The 14105-nt window shown below is 44.6% G+C and overlaps 1 protein-coding gene and 65 non-coding genes across 66 annotated transcripts in view; 1 reads left to right on the plus strand and 65 right to left on the minus strand.

Moving 5' to 3' along the window:
* LOC140040768 (glutamate receptor ionotropic, NMDA 1-like) overlaps positions 1-14105 on the plus strand; it is a 50091-nt gene that overhangs the window by 29044 nt on the left and 6942 nt on the right. The window lies entirely within an intron of this gene.
* On the minus strand, positions 31-102 carry Trnag-ucc (transfer RNA glycine (anticodon UCC)). Its single transcript has one exon. It is a non-coding gene; the product is annotated as a tRNA-Gly (tRNA).
* Positions 307-378, minus strand: Trnag-ucc (transfer RNA glycine (anticodon UCC)). Its single transcript has one exon. It is a non-coding gene; the product is annotated as a tRNA-Gly (tRNA).
* Positions 444-518, minus strand: Trnag-ucc (transfer RNA glycine (anticodon UCC)). The gene has a single exon. It is a non-coding gene; the product is annotated as a tRNA-Gly (tRNA).
* Positions 984-1055, minus strand: Trnag-ucc (transfer RNA glycine (anticodon UCC)). The gene has a single exon. It is a non-coding gene; the product is annotated as a tRNA-Gly (tRNA).
* On the minus strand, positions 1121-1192 carry Trnag-ucc (transfer RNA glycine (anticodon UCC)). Its single transcript has one exon. It is a non-coding gene; the product is annotated as a tRNA-Gly (tRNA).
* Trnag-ucc (transfer RNA glycine (anticodon UCC)) lies at positions 1258-1329 on the minus strand. The gene has a single exon. It is a non-coding gene; the product is annotated as a tRNA-Gly (tRNA).
* Trnag-ucc (transfer RNA glycine (anticodon UCC)) lies at positions 1395-1466 on the minus strand. The gene has a single exon. It is a non-coding gene; the product is annotated as a tRNA-Gly (tRNA).
* On the minus strand, positions 1532-1603 carry Trnag-ucc (transfer RNA glycine (anticodon UCC)). Its single transcript has one exon. It is a non-coding gene; the product is annotated as a tRNA-Gly (tRNA).
* Trnag-ucc (transfer RNA glycine (anticodon UCC)) lies at positions 2204-2275 on the minus strand. The gene has a single exon. It is a non-coding gene; the product is annotated as a tRNA-Gly (tRNA).
* Trnag-ucc (transfer RNA glycine (anticodon UCC)) lies at positions 2341-2412 on the minus strand. The gene has a single exon. It is a non-coding gene; the product is annotated as a tRNA-Gly (tRNA).
* On the minus strand, positions 2478-2549 carry Trnag-ucc (transfer RNA glycine (anticodon UCC)). Its single transcript has one exon. It is a non-coding gene; the product is annotated as a tRNA-Gly (tRNA).
* On the minus strand, positions 2615-2686 carry Trnag-ucc (transfer RNA glycine (anticodon UCC)). Its single transcript has one exon. It is a non-coding gene; the product is annotated as a tRNA-Gly (tRNA).
* Trnag-ucc (transfer RNA glycine (anticodon UCC)) lies at positions 3026-3097 on the minus strand. Its single transcript has one exon. It is a non-coding gene; the product is annotated as a tRNA-Gly (tRNA).
* On the minus strand, positions 3163-3234 carry Trnag-ucc (transfer RNA glycine (anticodon UCC)). The gene has a single exon. It is a non-coding gene; the product is annotated as a tRNA-Gly (tRNA).
* Trnag-acc (transfer RNA glycine (anticodon ACC)) lies at positions 3574-3645 on the minus strand. The gene has a single exon. It is a non-coding gene; the product is annotated as a tRNA-Gly (tRNA).
* Positions 3711-3782, minus strand: Trnag-ucc (transfer RNA glycine (anticodon UCC)). The gene has a single exon. It is a non-coding gene; the product is annotated as a tRNA-Gly (tRNA).
* Positions 3848-3919, minus strand: Trnag-ucc (transfer RNA glycine (anticodon UCC)). The gene has a single exon. It is a non-coding gene; the product is annotated as a tRNA-Gly (tRNA).
* Positions 3985-4056, minus strand: Trnag-ucc (transfer RNA glycine (anticodon UCC)). Its single transcript has one exon. It is a non-coding gene; the product is annotated as a tRNA-Gly (tRNA).
* Trnag-ucc (transfer RNA glycine (anticodon UCC)) lies at positions 4259-4330 on the minus strand. The gene has a single exon. It is a non-coding gene; the product is annotated as a tRNA-Gly (tRNA).
* Positions 4396-4467, minus strand: Trnag-ucc (transfer RNA glycine (anticodon UCC)). Its single transcript has one exon. It is a non-coding gene; the product is annotated as a tRNA-Gly (tRNA).
* On the minus strand, positions 4533-4604 carry Trnag-ucc (transfer RNA glycine (anticodon UCC)). The gene has a single exon. It is a non-coding gene; the product is annotated as a tRNA-Gly (tRNA).
* Trnag-ucc (transfer RNA glycine (anticodon UCC)) lies at positions 4670-4741 on the minus strand. Its single transcript has one exon. It is a non-coding gene; the product is annotated as a tRNA-Gly (tRNA).
* On the minus strand, positions 4944-5015 carry Trnag-ucc (transfer RNA glycine (anticodon UCC)). The gene has a single exon. It is a non-coding gene; the product is annotated as a tRNA-Gly (tRNA).
* On the minus strand, positions 5081-5152 carry Trnag-ucc (transfer RNA glycine (anticodon UCC)). The gene has a single exon. It is a non-coding gene; the product is annotated as a tRNA-Gly (tRNA).
* On the minus strand, positions 5218-5289 carry Trnag-ucc (transfer RNA glycine (anticodon UCC)). Its single transcript has one exon. It is a non-coding gene; the product is annotated as a tRNA-Gly (tRNA).
* On the minus strand, positions 5355-5426 carry Trnag-ucc (transfer RNA glycine (anticodon UCC)). Its single transcript has one exon. It is a non-coding gene; the product is annotated as a tRNA-Gly (tRNA).
* On the minus strand, positions 5492-5563 carry Trnag-ucc (transfer RNA glycine (anticodon UCC)). The gene has a single exon. It is a non-coding gene; the product is annotated as a tRNA-Gly (tRNA).
* Positions 5629-5700, minus strand: Trnag-ucc (transfer RNA glycine (anticodon UCC)). The gene has a single exon. It is a non-coding gene; the product is annotated as a tRNA-Gly (tRNA).
* On the minus strand, positions 5903-5974 carry Trnag-ucc (transfer RNA glycine (anticodon UCC)). The gene has a single exon. It is a non-coding gene; the product is annotated as a tRNA-Gly (tRNA).
* On the minus strand, positions 6040-6111 carry Trnag-ucc (transfer RNA glycine (anticodon UCC)). Its single transcript has one exon. It is a non-coding gene; the product is annotated as a tRNA-Gly (tRNA).
* On the minus strand, positions 6451-6522 carry Trnag-acc (transfer RNA glycine (anticodon ACC)). Its single transcript has one exon. It is a non-coding gene; the product is annotated as a tRNA-Gly (tRNA).
* Trnag-ucc (transfer RNA glycine (anticodon UCC)) lies at positions 6588-6659 on the minus strand. The gene has a single exon. It is a non-coding gene; the product is annotated as a tRNA-Gly (tRNA).
* Positions 6725-6796, minus strand: Trnag-ucc (transfer RNA glycine (anticodon UCC)). The gene has a single exon. It is a non-coding gene; the product is annotated as a tRNA-Gly (tRNA).
* On the minus strand, positions 6862-6933 carry Trnag-ucc (transfer RNA glycine (anticodon UCC)). Its single transcript has one exon. It is a non-coding gene; the product is annotated as a tRNA-Gly (tRNA).
* Positions 7136-7207, minus strand: Trnag-ucc (transfer RNA glycine (anticodon UCC)). Its single transcript has one exon. It is a non-coding gene; the product is annotated as a tRNA-Gly (tRNA).
* Positions 7273-7344, minus strand: Trnag-ucc (transfer RNA glycine (anticodon UCC)). The gene has a single exon. It is a non-coding gene; the product is annotated as a tRNA-Gly (tRNA).
* On the minus strand, positions 7410-7481 carry Trnag-ucc (transfer RNA glycine (anticodon UCC)). The gene has a single exon. It is a non-coding gene; the product is annotated as a tRNA-Gly (tRNA).
* Trnag-ucc (transfer RNA glycine (anticodon UCC)) lies at positions 7547-7618 on the minus strand. The gene has a single exon. It is a non-coding gene; the product is annotated as a tRNA-Gly (tRNA).
* Positions 7684-7755, minus strand: Trnag-ucc (transfer RNA glycine (anticodon UCC)). The gene has a single exon. It is a non-coding gene; the product is annotated as a tRNA-Gly (tRNA).
* Positions 8221-8292, minus strand: Trnag-acc (transfer RNA glycine (anticodon ACC)). Its single transcript has one exon. It is a non-coding gene; the product is annotated as a tRNA-Gly (tRNA).
* On the minus strand, positions 8358-8429 carry Trnag-ucc (transfer RNA glycine (anticodon UCC)). The gene has a single exon. It is a non-coding gene; the product is annotated as a tRNA-Gly (tRNA).
* On the minus strand, positions 8495-8566 carry Trnag-ucc (transfer RNA glycine (anticodon UCC)). The gene has a single exon. It is a non-coding gene; the product is annotated as a tRNA-Gly (tRNA).
* Trnag-ucc (transfer RNA glycine (anticodon UCC)) lies at positions 8632-8703 on the minus strand. The gene has a single exon. It is a non-coding gene; the product is annotated as a tRNA-Gly (tRNA).
* Trnag-ucc (transfer RNA glycine (anticodon UCC)) lies at positions 8769-8840 on the minus strand. Its single transcript has one exon. It is a non-coding gene; the product is annotated as a tRNA-Gly (tRNA).
* Trnag-ucc (transfer RNA glycine (anticodon UCC)) lies at positions 8906-8977 on the minus strand. Its single transcript has one exon. It is a non-coding gene; the product is annotated as a tRNA-Gly (tRNA).
* Positions 9443-9514, minus strand: Trnag-acc (transfer RNA glycine (anticodon ACC)). Its single transcript has one exon. It is a non-coding gene; the product is annotated as a tRNA-Gly (tRNA).
* Trnag-ucc (transfer RNA glycine (anticodon UCC)) lies at positions 9580-9651 on the minus strand. The gene has a single exon. It is a non-coding gene; the product is annotated as a tRNA-Gly (tRNA).
* Positions 9717-9788, minus strand: Trnag-ucc (transfer RNA glycine (anticodon UCC)). The gene has a single exon. It is a non-coding gene; the product is annotated as a tRNA-Gly (tRNA).
* On the minus strand, positions 9854-9925 carry Trnag-ucc (transfer RNA glycine (anticodon UCC)). The gene has a single exon. It is a non-coding gene; the product is annotated as a tRNA-Gly (tRNA).
* On the minus strand, positions 10402-10473 carry Trnag-ucc (transfer RNA glycine (anticodon UCC)). Its single transcript has one exon. It is a non-coding gene; the product is annotated as a tRNA-Gly (tRNA).
* On the minus strand, positions 10539-10609 carry Trnag-ucc (transfer RNA glycine (anticodon UCC)). The gene has a single exon. It is a non-coding gene; the product is annotated as a tRNA-Gly (tRNA).
* On the minus strand, positions 10675-10746 carry Trnag-ucc (transfer RNA glycine (anticodon UCC)). Its single transcript has one exon. It is a non-coding gene; the product is annotated as a tRNA-Gly (tRNA).
* Positions 11077-11148, minus strand: Trnag-ucc (transfer RNA glycine (anticodon UCC)). Its single transcript has one exon. It is a non-coding gene; the product is annotated as a tRNA-Gly (tRNA).
* Trnag-ucc (transfer RNA glycine (anticodon UCC)) lies at positions 11214-11284 on the minus strand. Its single transcript has one exon. It is a non-coding gene; the product is annotated as a tRNA-Gly (tRNA).
* Positions 11350-11421, minus strand: Trnag-ucc (transfer RNA glycine (anticodon UCC)). Its single transcript has one exon. It is a non-coding gene; the product is annotated as a tRNA-Gly (tRNA).
* Trnag-ucc (transfer RNA glycine (anticodon UCC)) lies at positions 11624-11695 on the minus strand. Its single transcript has one exon. It is a non-coding gene; the product is annotated as a tRNA-Gly (tRNA).
* On the minus strand, positions 11761-11832 carry Trnag-ucc (transfer RNA glycine (anticodon UCC)). Its single transcript has one exon. It is a non-coding gene; the product is annotated as a tRNA-Gly (tRNA).
* Trnag-ucc (transfer RNA glycine (anticodon UCC)) lies at positions 11898-11969 on the minus strand. The gene has a single exon. It is a non-coding gene; the product is annotated as a tRNA-Gly (tRNA).
* Positions 12293-12364, minus strand: Trnag-ucc (transfer RNA glycine (anticodon UCC)). Its single transcript has one exon. It is a non-coding gene; the product is annotated as a tRNA-Gly (tRNA).
* On the minus strand, positions 12430-12501 carry Trnag-ucc (transfer RNA glycine (anticodon UCC)). Its single transcript has one exon. It is a non-coding gene; the product is annotated as a tRNA-Gly (tRNA).
* On the minus strand, positions 12567-12638 carry Trnag-ucc (transfer RNA glycine (anticodon UCC)). The gene has a single exon. It is a non-coding gene; the product is annotated as a tRNA-Gly (tRNA).
* On the minus strand, positions 12969-13040 carry Trnag-ucc (transfer RNA glycine (anticodon UCC)). The gene has a single exon. It is a non-coding gene; the product is annotated as a tRNA-Gly (tRNA).
* On the minus strand, positions 13106-13177 carry Trnag-ucc (transfer RNA glycine (anticodon UCC)). The gene has a single exon. It is a non-coding gene; the product is annotated as a tRNA-Gly (tRNA).
* Positions 13243-13314, minus strand: Trnag-ucc (transfer RNA glycine (anticodon UCC)). The gene has a single exon. It is a non-coding gene; the product is annotated as a tRNA-Gly (tRNA).
* On the minus strand, positions 13993-14064 carry Trnag-ucc (transfer RNA glycine (anticodon UCC)). The gene has a single exon. It is a non-coding gene; the product is annotated as a tRNA-Gly (tRNA).

Consider the following 14105-nt stretch of genomic DNA (forward strand, 5'->3'; position numbering starts at 1 on the left):
AGCAAATCGACAATAAAATTATAAAATGTGTGCGTTGGCTGGGAATCGAACCCGGGACAATTGCTTGGAAGGCAACTATGTTAACCACTACACCACCAACGCAGGTACTATACAGTCGAGTTATGCTGTGTTTCTATCGATTAAATTGACAATAAAACTATAAAAATGTCTGTGTCGGCCGGGAATCGAACCAAGGCAACTGCTTGGAAGGCAACTATGTTAACCACTACACCACCAACGCACGTACTACAGTCGAGTTATGCTGTGTTTCTATGGATTAAATCGACAAATAAACTATAAAATGATTGCGTCGGCCGGGAATCGAACCCGGGACAATTGCTTGGAAGGCAACTATGTTAACCACTACACCACCGACGCACGCATTATAATCGAGTTATGCTGTATTTCCATGGATCAAATCGACAATAAAACTATGCAATGTTTGCGTCGGCCGGGAATCGAACCCTGGACAATTGCTTGGAAGGCAACTATGTTAACCACTACACCACCACCGACGCGCGTACTACAGTCGAGTTATGCTGTGTTTCTATGGATCAAATCGACAATAAAACTATAAATTGTTTGCCTCGGCCGGGAATCGAACCCGGGACAACTGCTTGGGAGGCAACTATGTTAACCACTACACCACATTACAATGGAGTTATTCTGTTTTTCTACAGATCACATTGACTAATAAACTTTGAAAACATTGCGTCGGCAAGGAATTGAACCCGGGACAATTGCTTGGAACGCAACTATGTTAACCACTACACAACCGACGTCGTACTACAGTCGAGTTATGCTGTGTTTCTATGGATCAAATCGACAATAAAACTATAAAATGTTTGCGTCGGCCGGTAATCGAACCCGGGACAATTGCTTGGAAGGCAACTATGTTAACCACTACACCACCGACGAGCGTACTACAGTCGAGTTATGCTGTGTTTCTATGGAACAAATCGACAATAAAACTATAAAATGTTTGCGTCGGCCGGGAATGGAACCCGGGACAATTGCTTGGAAGGCAACTATGTTAACCACTACACCACCGACGCGCGTACTACAGTCGAGTTATGCTGTGTTTCTATGGATCAAATCGACAATAAAACTATAAAATGTTTGCGTCGGCCGGGAATCGAACCCGGGACAATTGCTTGGAAGGCAACTATGTTAACCACTACACCACCGACGCGCGTACTACAGTCGAGTTATGCTGTGTTTCTATGGATCAAATCGACAATAAAACTATAAAATTTTTGCGTCGGCCGTGAATCGAACCCGGGACAATTGCTTGGAAGGCAACTATGTTAACCACTACACCACCGACGCGCGAACTACAGTCGAGTTATGCTGTGTTTCTATGGATCAAATCGACAATAAAACTATAAAATGTTTGCGTCGGCCGGGAATCGAACCCGGGACAATTGCTTGGAAGGCAACTATGTTAACCACTACACCACCGACGCGCGAACTACAGTGGAGTTATGCTGTGTTTCTATGGATCAAATCGACAATAAAACTATAAAATGTTTGCGTCGGCCGGGAATCGAACCCGGGACAATTGCTTGGAAGGCAACTATGTTAACCACTACACCACCGACGCGCGAACTACAGTGGAGTTATGCTGTGTTTCTATGGATCAAATCGACAATAAAACTATAAATTGTTTGCGTCGGCCGGGAATCGAACCCGGGACAACTGCTTGGGAGGCAACTATGTTAACCACTACACCACATTACAATGGAGTTATTCTGTGTTTCTACAGTTCACATTGACTAATAAACTTTGAAAACATTGCGTCGGCAAGGAATTGAACCCGGGACAATTGCTTGGAACGCAACTATGTTAACCACTACACAACCGACGTCGTATACAGTCGAGTTATGCTGTGTTTCTATGGATCAAATCGACAATAAAACTATAAATGTTTGCGTCGGCCGGTAATAGAACCCGGGACAATTGCTTGGAAGGAAACTATGTTAACCACTACACCACCGACGAGCGTACTACAGTCGAGTTATGCTGTGTTTCTATGGAACAAATCGACAATAAATCTATAAAATGTTTGCGTCAGCCGGGAATGGAACCCGGGAGAATTGCTTGGAAGGCAACTATGTTAACCACTACACCACCGACGCGCGTACTACAGTCGAGTTATGCTGTGTTTCTATGGATCAAATCGATAATAAAACTATAAAATGTTTGCGTCGGCCGGGAATCGAACCCGGGACAATTGCTTGGAAGGCAACTATGTTAACCACTACACCACCGACGCGCGTACTACAGTCGAGTTATGCTGTGTTTCTATGGATCAAATCGATAATAAAACTATAAAATGTTTGCGTCGGCCGGGAATCGAACCCGGGACAATTGCTTGGAAGGCAACTATGTTAACCACTACACCACCGACGCGCGTACTACAGTCGAGTTATGCTGTGTTTCTATGGATCAAATCGACAATAAAACTATAAAATGTTTGCGTCGGCCGGGAATCGAACCCGGGACAATTGCTTGGAAGGCAACTATGTTAACCACTACACCACCGACGCGCGTACTACAGTCGAGTTATGCTGTGTTTCTATGGATCAAATCGACACTAAAACTATGCAATGTTTGCGTCGGCCGGGAATCGAACCCGGGACAAATGCTTGGAAGGCAACTATGTTAACCACTACACCACCGACGCGCGAACTACAGTGGAGTTATGCTGTATTTCTATGGATCAAATCGACAATAAAACTATAAAATGTTTGCGTCGACCGGTAATCGAACCCGGGACAAATGCTTGGAAGGCAACTATGTTAACCACTACACCACCGACGCGCGTACTACAGTCGAGTTATGCTGTGTTTCTATGGATCAAATCGACAATAAAACTATAAAATGTTTGCGTCGTACGGGAATCGAACCCGGGACAATTGCTTGGAAGGCAACTATGTTAACCACTACACCACCGACGCGCGTACTACAGTCGAGTTATGCTGTGTTTCTATGGATCAAATCGACACTAAAACTATGCAATGTTTGCGTCGGCCGGGAATCGAACCCGGGACAATTGCTTGGAAGGCAACTATGTTAACCACTACACCACCGACGCGCGAACTACAGTGGAGTTATGCTGTGTTTCTACAGATCAAATCGACAATAAAACTATAAATTGTTTGCGTCGGTCGGGAATCGAACCCGGGACAATTGCTTGGAAGGCAACTATGTTAACCACTACACGACCGACGCAGGTACTACAGTCGAGTTATGCTGTGTTTCTATGGATCAAATCGACAATAAAATTATAAAATGTGTGCGTTGGCCGGGAATCGAATCCGGGACAATTGCTTGGAAGGCAACTATGTTAACCACTACACCACCGACGCGCGTACTACAGTCGAGTTATGCTGTGTTTCTATGGATCAAATCGACAATAAAACTATAAAATGTCTGCGTCGGCCGGGAATCGAACCCGGGACAATTGCTTGGAAGTCAACTATGTTAACCACTACACCAACGACGCGTGTATTACAGTCGAGTTATGCTGTGATTCTATGGATCAAATCGACAATAAAACTATGCAATGTTTGCGTCGGCCGGGAATCGAACCCTGGAGAATTGCTTGGTAGGCAACTATGTTAACCACTACAGCACCGACGCACGCATTATAATCGGGTTATGCTGTATTTCCATGGATCAAATTGACAATAAAACTATAATATGTCTGCGTCGGACGGGAATCGAACCCGGGACAATTGCTTGGAAGGCAACTATGTTAACCACTACACCACCGACGCGCGAACTACAGTCGAGTTATGCTGTGTTTCTATGGATCAAATCGACACTAAAACTATGCAATGTTTGCGTCGGCCGGGAATCGAACCCGGGACAATTGCTTGGAAGGCAACTATGTTAACCACTACACCACCGACGCGCGAACTACAGTGGAGTTATGCTGTGTTTCTACAGATCAAATCGACAATAAAACTATAAATTGTTTGCGTCGGTCGGGAATCGAACCCGGGACAATTGCTTGGAAGGCAACTATGTTAACCACTACACGACCGACGCAGGTACTACAGTCGAGTTATGCTGTGTTTCTCTGGATCAAATCGACAATAAAATTATAAAATGTGTGCGTTGGCCGGGAATCGAACCCTGGAGAATTGCTTGGTAGGCAACTATGTTAACCACTACAGCACCGACGCACGCATTATAATCGGGTTATGCTGTATTTCCATGGATCAAATTGACAATAAAACTATAATATGTCTGCGTCGGACGGGAATCGAACCCGGGACAATTGCTTGGAAGGCAACTATGTTAACCACTACACCACCGATGCGCGAACTACAGTCGAGTTATGCTGTGTTTCTATGGATCAAATCGACAATAAAACTATAAAATGTTTGCGTCGGCCGGGAATCGAACCCGGGACAATTGCTTGGAAGGCAACTATGTTAACCACTACACCACCGACGCGCGTACTACAGTCGAGTTATGCTGTGTTTCTATGGATCAAATCGATAATAAAACTATAAAATGTTTGCGTCGGCCGGGAATCGAACCCGGGACAATTGCTTGGAAGGCAACTATGTTAACCACTACACCACCGACGCGCGAACTACAGTGGAGTTATGCTGTGTTTCTACAGATCAAATCGACAATAAAACTATAAATTGTTTGCGTCGGTCGGGAATCGAACCCGGGACAATTGCTTGGAAGGCAACTATGTTAACCACTACACGACCGACGCAGGTACTACAGTCGAGTTATGCTGTGTTTCTCTGGATCAAATCGACAATAAAATTATAAAATGTGTGCGTTGGCCGGGAATCGAACCCTGGAGAATTGCTTGGTAGGCAACTATGTTAACCACTACAGCACCGACGCACGCATTATAATCGGGTTATGCTGTATTTCCATGGATCAAATTGACAATAAAACTATAATATGTCTGCGTCGGACGGGAATCGAACCCGGGACAATTGCTTGGAAGGCAACTATGTTAACCACTACACCACCGATGCGCGAACTACAGTCGAGTTATGCTGTGTTTCTATGGATCAAATCGACAATAAAACTATAAAATGTTTGCGTCGGCCGGGAATCGAACCCGGGACAATTGCTTGGAAGGCAACTATGTTAACCACTACACCACCGACGCGCGTACTACAGTCGAGTTATGCTGTGTTTCTATGGATCAAATCGATGATAAAACTATAAAATGTTTGCGTCGGCCGGGAATCGAACCCGGGACAATTGCTTGGAAGGCAACTATGTTAACCACTACACCACCGACGCGCGTACTACAGTCGAGTTATGCTGTGTTTCTATGGATCAAATCGACAATAAAACTATAAAATGTTTGCGTCGGCCGGGAATCGAACCCGGGACAATTGCTTGGAAGGCAACTATGTTAACCACTACACAACCGACGCGCGTACTACAGTCGAGTTATGCTGTGTTTCTATGGATCAAATCGACACTAAAACTATGCAATGTTTGCGTCGGCCGGGAATCGAACCCGGGACAAATGCTTGGAAGGCAACTATGTTAACCACTACACCACCGACGCGCGAACTACAGTGGAGTTATGCTGTATTTCTATGGATCAAATCGACAATAAAACTATAAAATGTTTGCGTCGACCGGTAATCGAACCCGGAACAATTGCTTGGAAGGCAACTATGTTAACCACTACACCACCGACGCGCGTACTACAGTCGAGTTATGCTGTGTTTCTATGGATCAAATCGACAATAAAACTATAAAATGTTTGCGTCGTACGGGAATCGAACCCGGGACAATTGCTTGGAAGGCAACTATGTTAACCACTACACCACCGACGCGCGTACTACAGTCGAGTTATGCTGTGTTTCTATGGATGAAATCGACACTAAAACTATGCAATGTTTGCGTCGGCCGGGAATCGAACCCGGGACAATTGCTTGGAAGGCAACTATGTTAACCACTACACCACCGACGCGCGAACTACAGTGGAGTTATGCTGTGTTTCTACAGATCAAATCGACAATAAAACTATAAATTGTTTGCGTCGGTCGGGAATCGAACCCGGGACAATTGCTTGGAAGGCAACTATGTTAACCACTACACGACCGACGCAGGTACTACAGTCGAGTTATGCTGTGTTTCTATGGATCAAATCGACAATAAAATTATAAAATGTGTGCGTTGGCCGGGAATCGAATCCGGGACAATTGCTTGGAAGGCAACTATGTTAACCACTACACCACCGACGCGCGTACTACAGTCGAGTTATGCTGTGTTTCTATGGATCAAATCGACAATAAAACTATAAAATGTCTGCGTCGGCCGGGAATCGAACCCGGGACAATTGCTTGGAAGTCAACTATGTTAACCACTACACCAACGACGCGTGTATTACAGTCGAGTTATGCTGTGATTCTATGGATCAAATCGACAATAAAACTATGCAATGTTTGCGTCGGCCGGGAATCGAACCCTGGAGAATTGCTTGGTAGGCAACTATGTTAACCACTACAGCACCGACGCACGCATTATAATCGGGTTATGCTGTATTTCCATGGATCAAATTGACAATAAAACTATAATATGTCTGCGTCGGACGGGAATCGAACCCGGGACAATTGCTTGGAAGGCAACTATGTTAACCACTACACCACCGACGCGCGAACTACAGTCGAGTTATGCTGTGTTTCTATGGATCAAATCGACACTAAAACTATGCAATGTTTGCGTCGGCCGGGAATCGAACCCGGGACAATTGCTTGGAAGGCAACTATGTTAACCACTACACCACCGACGCGCGAACTACAGTGGAGTTATGCTGTGTTTCTACAGATCAAATCGACAATAAAACTATAAATTGTTTGCGTCGGTCGGGAATCGAACCCGGGACAATTGCTTGGAAGGCAACTATGTTAACCACTACACGACCGACGCAGGTACTACAGTCGAGTTATGCTGTGTTTCTCTGGATCAAATCGACAATAAAATTATAAAATGTGTGCGTTGGCCGGGAATCGAACCCTGGAGAATTGCTTGGTAGGCAACTATGTTAACCACTACAGCACCGACGCACGCATTATAATCGGGTTATGCTGTATTTCCATGGATCAAATTGACAATAAAACTATAATATGTCTGCGTCGGACGGGAATCGAACCCGGGACAATTGCTTGGAAGGCAACTATGTTAACCACTACACCACCGATGCGCGAACTACAGTCGAGTTATGCTGTGTTTCTATGGATCAAATCGACAATAAAACTATAAAATGTTTGCGTCGGCCGGGAATCGAACCCGGGACAATTGCTTGGAAGGCAACTATGTTAACCACTACACCACCGACGCGCGTACTACAGTCGAGTTATGCTGTGTTTCTATGGATCAAATCGATAATAAAACTATAAAATGTTTGCCTCGGCCGGGAATCGAACCCGGGACAATTGCTTGGAAGGCAACTATGTTAACCACTACACCACCGACGCGCGTACTACAGTCGAGTTATGCTGTGTTTCTATGGATCAAATCGACAATAAAACTATAAAATGTTTGCGTCGGCCGGGAATCGAACCCGGGACAATTGCTTGGAAGGCAACTATGTTAACCACTACACCACCGACGCGCGTACTACAGTCGAGTTATGCTGTGTTTCTATGGATCAAATCGACACTAAAACTATGCAATGTTTGCGTCGGCCGGGAATCGAACCCGGGACAAATGCTTGGAAGGCAACTATGTTAACCACTACACCACCGACGCGCGAACTACAGTGGAGTTATGCTGTATTTCTATGGATCAAATCGACAATAAAACTATAAAATGTTTGCGTCGACCGGGAATCGAACCCAGGACAACTGCCAGGGAGGCAACTATGTTAACAACTACACCACATTACAATGGAGTTATTCTGTGTTTCTACAGATCACATTGACTAATAAACTTTGGAAACATTGCGTCGGCCAGGAATTGAACCCGGGACAATTGCTCGGAACGCAACTATGTTAACCACTACACAACCGACGTCGTACTACAGTCGAGTTATGCTGTGTTTCTATGGATCAAATCGACAATAAAACTATAAAATGTTTGCGTCGGCCGGGAATCGAACCCGGGACAATTGCTTGGAAGTCAACTATGTTAACCACTACACCAACGACGCGTGTATTACAGTCGAGTTATTCTGTGTTTCTATGGATCAAATCGACAATAAAACTATGCAATGTTTGCGTCGGCCGGGAATCGAACCCTGGAGAATTGCTTGGTAGGCAACTATGTTAACCACTACAGCACCGACGCACGCATTATAATCGGGTTATGCTGTATTTCCATGGATCAAATTGACAATAAAACTATAATTTGTCTGCGTCGGACGGGAATCGAACCCGGGACAATTGCTTGGAAGGCAACTATGTTAACCACTACACCACCGACGCGCGAACTACAGTCGAGTTATGCTGTGTTTCTATGGATCAAATCGACAATAAAACTATAAAATGTTTGCGTCGGCCGGGAATCGAACCCGGGACAATTGCTTGGAAGGCAACTATGTTAACCACTACACCACCGACGCGCGTACTACAGTCGAGTTATGCTGTGTTTCTATGGATCAAATCGACAATAAAACTATAAAATGTTTGCGTCGGCCGGGAATCGAACCCGGGACAATTGCTTGGAAGGCAACTATGTTAACCACTACACCACCGACGCGCGTACTACAGTCGAGTTATGCTGTGTTTCTATGGATCAAATCGACAATAAAACTATAAAATGTTTGCGTCGGCCGGGAATCGAACCCGGGACAATTGCTTGGAAGGCAACTATGTTAACCACTACACCACCGACGCGCGTACTACAGTCGAGTTATGCTGTGTTTCTATGGATCAAATCGACACTAAAACTATGCAATGTTTGCGTCGGCCGGGAATCGAACCCGGGACAAATGCTTGGAAGGCAACTATGTTAACCACTACACCACCGACGCGCGAACTACAGTGGAGTTATGCTGTGTTTCTATGGATCAAATCGACAATAAAACTATAAAATGTTTGCGTCGACCGGGAATCGAACCCAGGACAACTGCCAGGGAGGCAACTATGTTAACAACTACACCACATTACAATGGAGTTATTCTGTGTTTCTACAGATCACATTGACTAATAAACTTTGGAAACATTGCGTCGGCCGGGAATTGAACCCGGGACAATTGCTCGGAATGCAACTATGTTAACCACTACACAACCGACGTCGTACTACAGTCGAGTTATGCTGTGTTTCTATGGATCAAATCGACAATAAAACTATAAAATGTTTGCGTCGGCCGGGAATCGAACCCGGGACAATTGCTTGGAAGTCAACTATGTTAACCACTACACCAACGACGCGTGTATAACAGTCGAGTTATGCTGTGTTTCTATGGATCAAATCGACAATAAAACTATGCAATGTTTGCGTCGGCCGGGAATCGAACCCTGGAGAATTGCTTGGTAGGCAACTATGTTAACCACTACAGCACCGACGCACGCATTATAATCGGGTTATGCTGTATTTCCATGGATCAAATTGACAATAAAACTATAATATGTCTGCGTCGGACGGGAATCGAACCCGGGACAATTGCTTGGAAGGCAACTATGTTAACCACTACACCACCGACGCGCGAACTACAGTCGAGTTATGCTGTGTTTCTATGGATCAAATCGACAATAAAACTATAAAATGTTTGCGTCGGCCGGGAATCGAACCCGGGACAATTGCTTGGAAGGCAACTATGTTAACCTCTACACCACCGACGCGCGTACTACAGTCCAGTTATGCTGTGTTTCTATGGATCAAATCGACAATAAAACTATAAAATGTTTGCGTCGACCGGGAATCGAACCCGGGACAATTGCTTGGAAGGCAACTATGTTAACCACTACACCACCGACGCACGTACTACAGTCGCGTTATGCTGTGTTTCTATGGATTAAATCGATAATAAAACTATAAAATGTTTGCGTCGGCCGGGAATCGAACCCATGACAACTGCTTGGGAGGCAACTATGTTAACCACTACAACACATTACAATGGAGTTATTCTGTGTTTCTACAGATCACATTGACTAATAAACTTTGAAAACATTGCGTCGGCCAGGAATTGAACCCGGGACAATTGCTTGGAACGCAACTATGTTAATAAATCCACTACACAACCGACGTCGTACTACAGTCGAGTTATGCTGTGTTTCTATGGATCAAATCGACAATAAAACTATAAAATGTTTGCGTCGGCCGGTAATCGAACCCGGGGGACAATTATTTTCTTGGAAGGCAACTATGTTAACCACTACACCACCGACGAGCGTACTACAGTCGAGTTATGCTGTGTTTCTATGGAACAAATCGACAATAAAACTATAAAATGTTTGCGTCGGACGGGAATCGAACCCGGGACAATTGCTTGGAAGGCAACTATGTTAACCACTACACCACCGACGCGCATACTACAGCCGAGTTATGCTGTGTTTCTATGGATCAAATCGACAATAAAACTATAAAATGTTTGCGTCGGCCGGGAATCGAACCGGGACAATTGCTTGGAAGGCAACTATGTTAACCACTACACCACCGACGCGCGAACTACAGTCGAGTTATGCTGTGTTTCTATGGATCAAATCGACAATAAAACTATAAAATGTTTACGTCGGCCGGGAATCGAACCCGGGACAACTGCTTGGAAGGCAACTATGTTAACCACTACACCACCGACGCACGTACTACAGTCGCGTTATGCTGTGTTTCTATGGATTAAATCGACAATAAAACTATAAAATGTTTGTGTCGCCCGGGAATCGAACCTAGGACAACTGCTTGGCAGGCAACTATGTTAACCACTACACCACATTACAATGGAGTTATTCTGTGTTTCTATAGATCACATTGACTAATAAACTTTGAAAACATTGGGTCGGCCGGGAATTGAACCCGGGACAATTGATTGAAACGCAACTATGTTAAAACCACTACACAACCGACGTCGTACTACAGTCGATTAATGCTGTGTTTCTATGGATCAAATCGACAATAAAACTATAAAATGTTTGCGTCGGCCGGGAATCGAACCCGGGACAATTGCTTGGAAGGCAACTATGTTAACCACTACACCACCGACGCGCATACTACAGCCGAGTTATGCTGTGTTTCTATGGATCAAATCGACAATAAAACTATAAAATGTTTGCGTCGGCCGGGAATCGAACCGGGACAATTGCTTGGAAGGCAACTATGTTAACCACTACACCACCGACGCGCGAACTACAGTCGAGTTATGCTGTGTTTCTATGGATCAAATCGACAATAAAACTATAAAATGTTTACGTCGGCCGGGAATCGAACCCGGGACAACTGCTTGGAAGGCAACTATGTTAACCACTACACCACCGACGCACGCATTATAATCGGGTTATGCTGTATTTCCATGGATCAAATTGACAATAAAACTATAATTTGTCTGCGTCGGACGGGAATCGAACCCGGGACAATTGCTTGGAAGGAGACTATGTTAACCACTACACCACCGACGCGCGAACTACAGTCGAGTTATGCTGTGTTTCTATGGATCAAATCGACAATAAAACTATAAAATGTTTGCGTCGGCCGGGAATCGAACCCGGGACAATTGCTTGGAAGGCAACTATGTTAACCACTACACCACCGACGCGCGTACTACAGTCGAGTTATGCTGTGTTTCTATGGATCAAATCGACAATAAAACTGTAAAATGTTTGCGTCGGCCGGGAATCGAACCCGGGACAATTGCTTGGAAGGCAACTATGTTAACCACTACACCACCGACGCGCATACTACAGCCGAGTTATGCTGTGTTTCTATGGATCAAATCGACAATAAAACTATAAAATGTTTGCGTCGGCCGGGAATCGAACCCGGGACAATTGCTTGGAAGGCAACTATGTTAACCACTACACCACCGACGCGCGTACTACAGTCGAGTTATGCTGTGTTTCTATGGATCAAATCGACAATAAAACTATAAAATGTTTGCCTCGGCAGAGAATCGAACCAGAGACAATTGCTTGGCAGGCAACTATGTTAACCACTACACCACATTACAATGGAGTTATTCTGTTTTTCTATAGATCACATTGACTAATAAACTTTGAAAACATTGGGTCGGCCGGGAATTGAACCCGGGACAATTGATTGAAACGCAACTAACCACTACACAACCGACGTCGTACTACAGTCGAGTAATGCTGTGTTTCTATGGATCAAATCGACAATAAAACTATAAAATGTTTGCGTCGGCCGGAAATCGAACCCGGGACAATTGCTTGGAAGGCAACTATGTTAACCACTACACCACCGACGCGCCTACTACAGTCGAGTTATGCTGTGTTTCTATGGATCAAATCGACAATAAAACTATAAAATGTTTGCGTCGGCCGGGAATCGCACCCGGGACAATTGCTTGGAAGGCAACTATGTTAACCACTACACCACCGACGCGCGTACTACAGTCGAGTTATGCTGTGTTTCTATGGATCAAATCGACAATAAAACTATAAAATGTTTGCGTCGGCCGGGAATCGAAGCCGGGAAAATTGCTTGGAAGGCAACTATGTTAACCACTACACCACCGACGCGCGTACTACAGTCGCGTTATGCTGTGTTTCTATGGATTAAGTCGACAATAAAACTATAAAATGTTTGCGTCGGCCGGGAATCGAACCCATGACAACTGCTTGGGAGGCAACTATGTTAACCACAACACCACATTACAATGGAGTTATTCTGTGTTTTTACAGATCACATTGACTAATAAACTTTGAAAACATTGCGTCGGCCAGGAATTGAACCCTGGACAATTGCTTGGAACGCAACTATGTTAAAACCACTACACAACCGACGTCGTACTACAGTCGAGTTATACTGTGTTTCTATGGAAAAAATCGACAATAAAACTATAAAATGTTTGCGTCGGCCGGGAATCGAACCCGGGACAATTGCTTGGAAGGCAACTATGTTAACCACTACACCACCGACGCGCCTACTACAGTCGAGTTATGCTGTGTTTCTATGGATCAAATCGACAATAAAACTATAAAATGTTTACGTCGGCCGGGAATCGAACCCGGGACAATTGCTTGGAAGGCAACTATGTTAACCACTACACCACCGACGCGCGAACTACAGTCGAGTTATGCTGTGTTTCTATGGATCAAATCGACAATAAAACTATAAAATGTTTGCGTCGGCCGGGAATCGAACCCGGGACAATTGCTTGGAAGGCAACTATGTTAACCACTACACCACCGACGCGCGTACTACAGTCGAGTTATGCTGTGTTTCTATGGATCAAATCGACAATAAAACTATAAAATGTTTGCCTCGGCAGGGAATCGAACCAGAGACAATTGCTTGGAAGGCAACTATGTTAACCACTACACCACCGACGCGCGTACTACAGTCGAGTTATGCTGTGTTTCTATGGATCAAATTGACAATAAAACTATAAAATGTTTGCGTCGGCAGGGAATCGAACCCGGGACAATTGCTTGGAAGGCAACTATGTTAACCACTACACAACCGATGCCCGAACTACAGTCGAGTTATACTGTGTTTCTATGGACCAAATCGACAATAAAACTATAAAATGTTTGCCTCGGCAGGGAATCGAACCCGGGACAATTGCTTGGAAGGCAACTATGTTAAACACTACACCACCGACGCGCGTACTACAGTCGAGTTATGCTGTGTTTCTATGGATCAAATCGACAATAAAACTATAAAATGTTTGCGTCGCCAGTGAATCGAACCCGGGATAATTGCTTGGAAGGCAACTATGTTAACCACTACACCACATTACAATGGAGTTATTCTGTGTTTCTACAGATGTAGAAGGCAACTATGTTAACCACTACACCAACGACGCGTGTATTACAGTCGAGTTATGCTGTTTTTCTATAGATGAAATCGACAATAAAACTATAAAATGTTGGCGTCGGCCGGGAATCGAACACGGGACAATTGCTTGGAAGGCAACTATGTTAACCACTACACCACCGACGCGCGTACTACAGTCAAGTTATGCTGTGTTTCTATGGATGAAA

Source organism: Antedon mediterranea, chromosome 2 (genome assembly GCF_964355755.1).
Source record: "Antedon mediterranea chromosome 2, ecAntMedi1.1, whole genome shotgun sequence".
NCBI lineage: Eukaryota > Metazoa > Echinodermata > Crinoidea > Comatulida > Antedonidae > Antedon > Antedon mediterranea.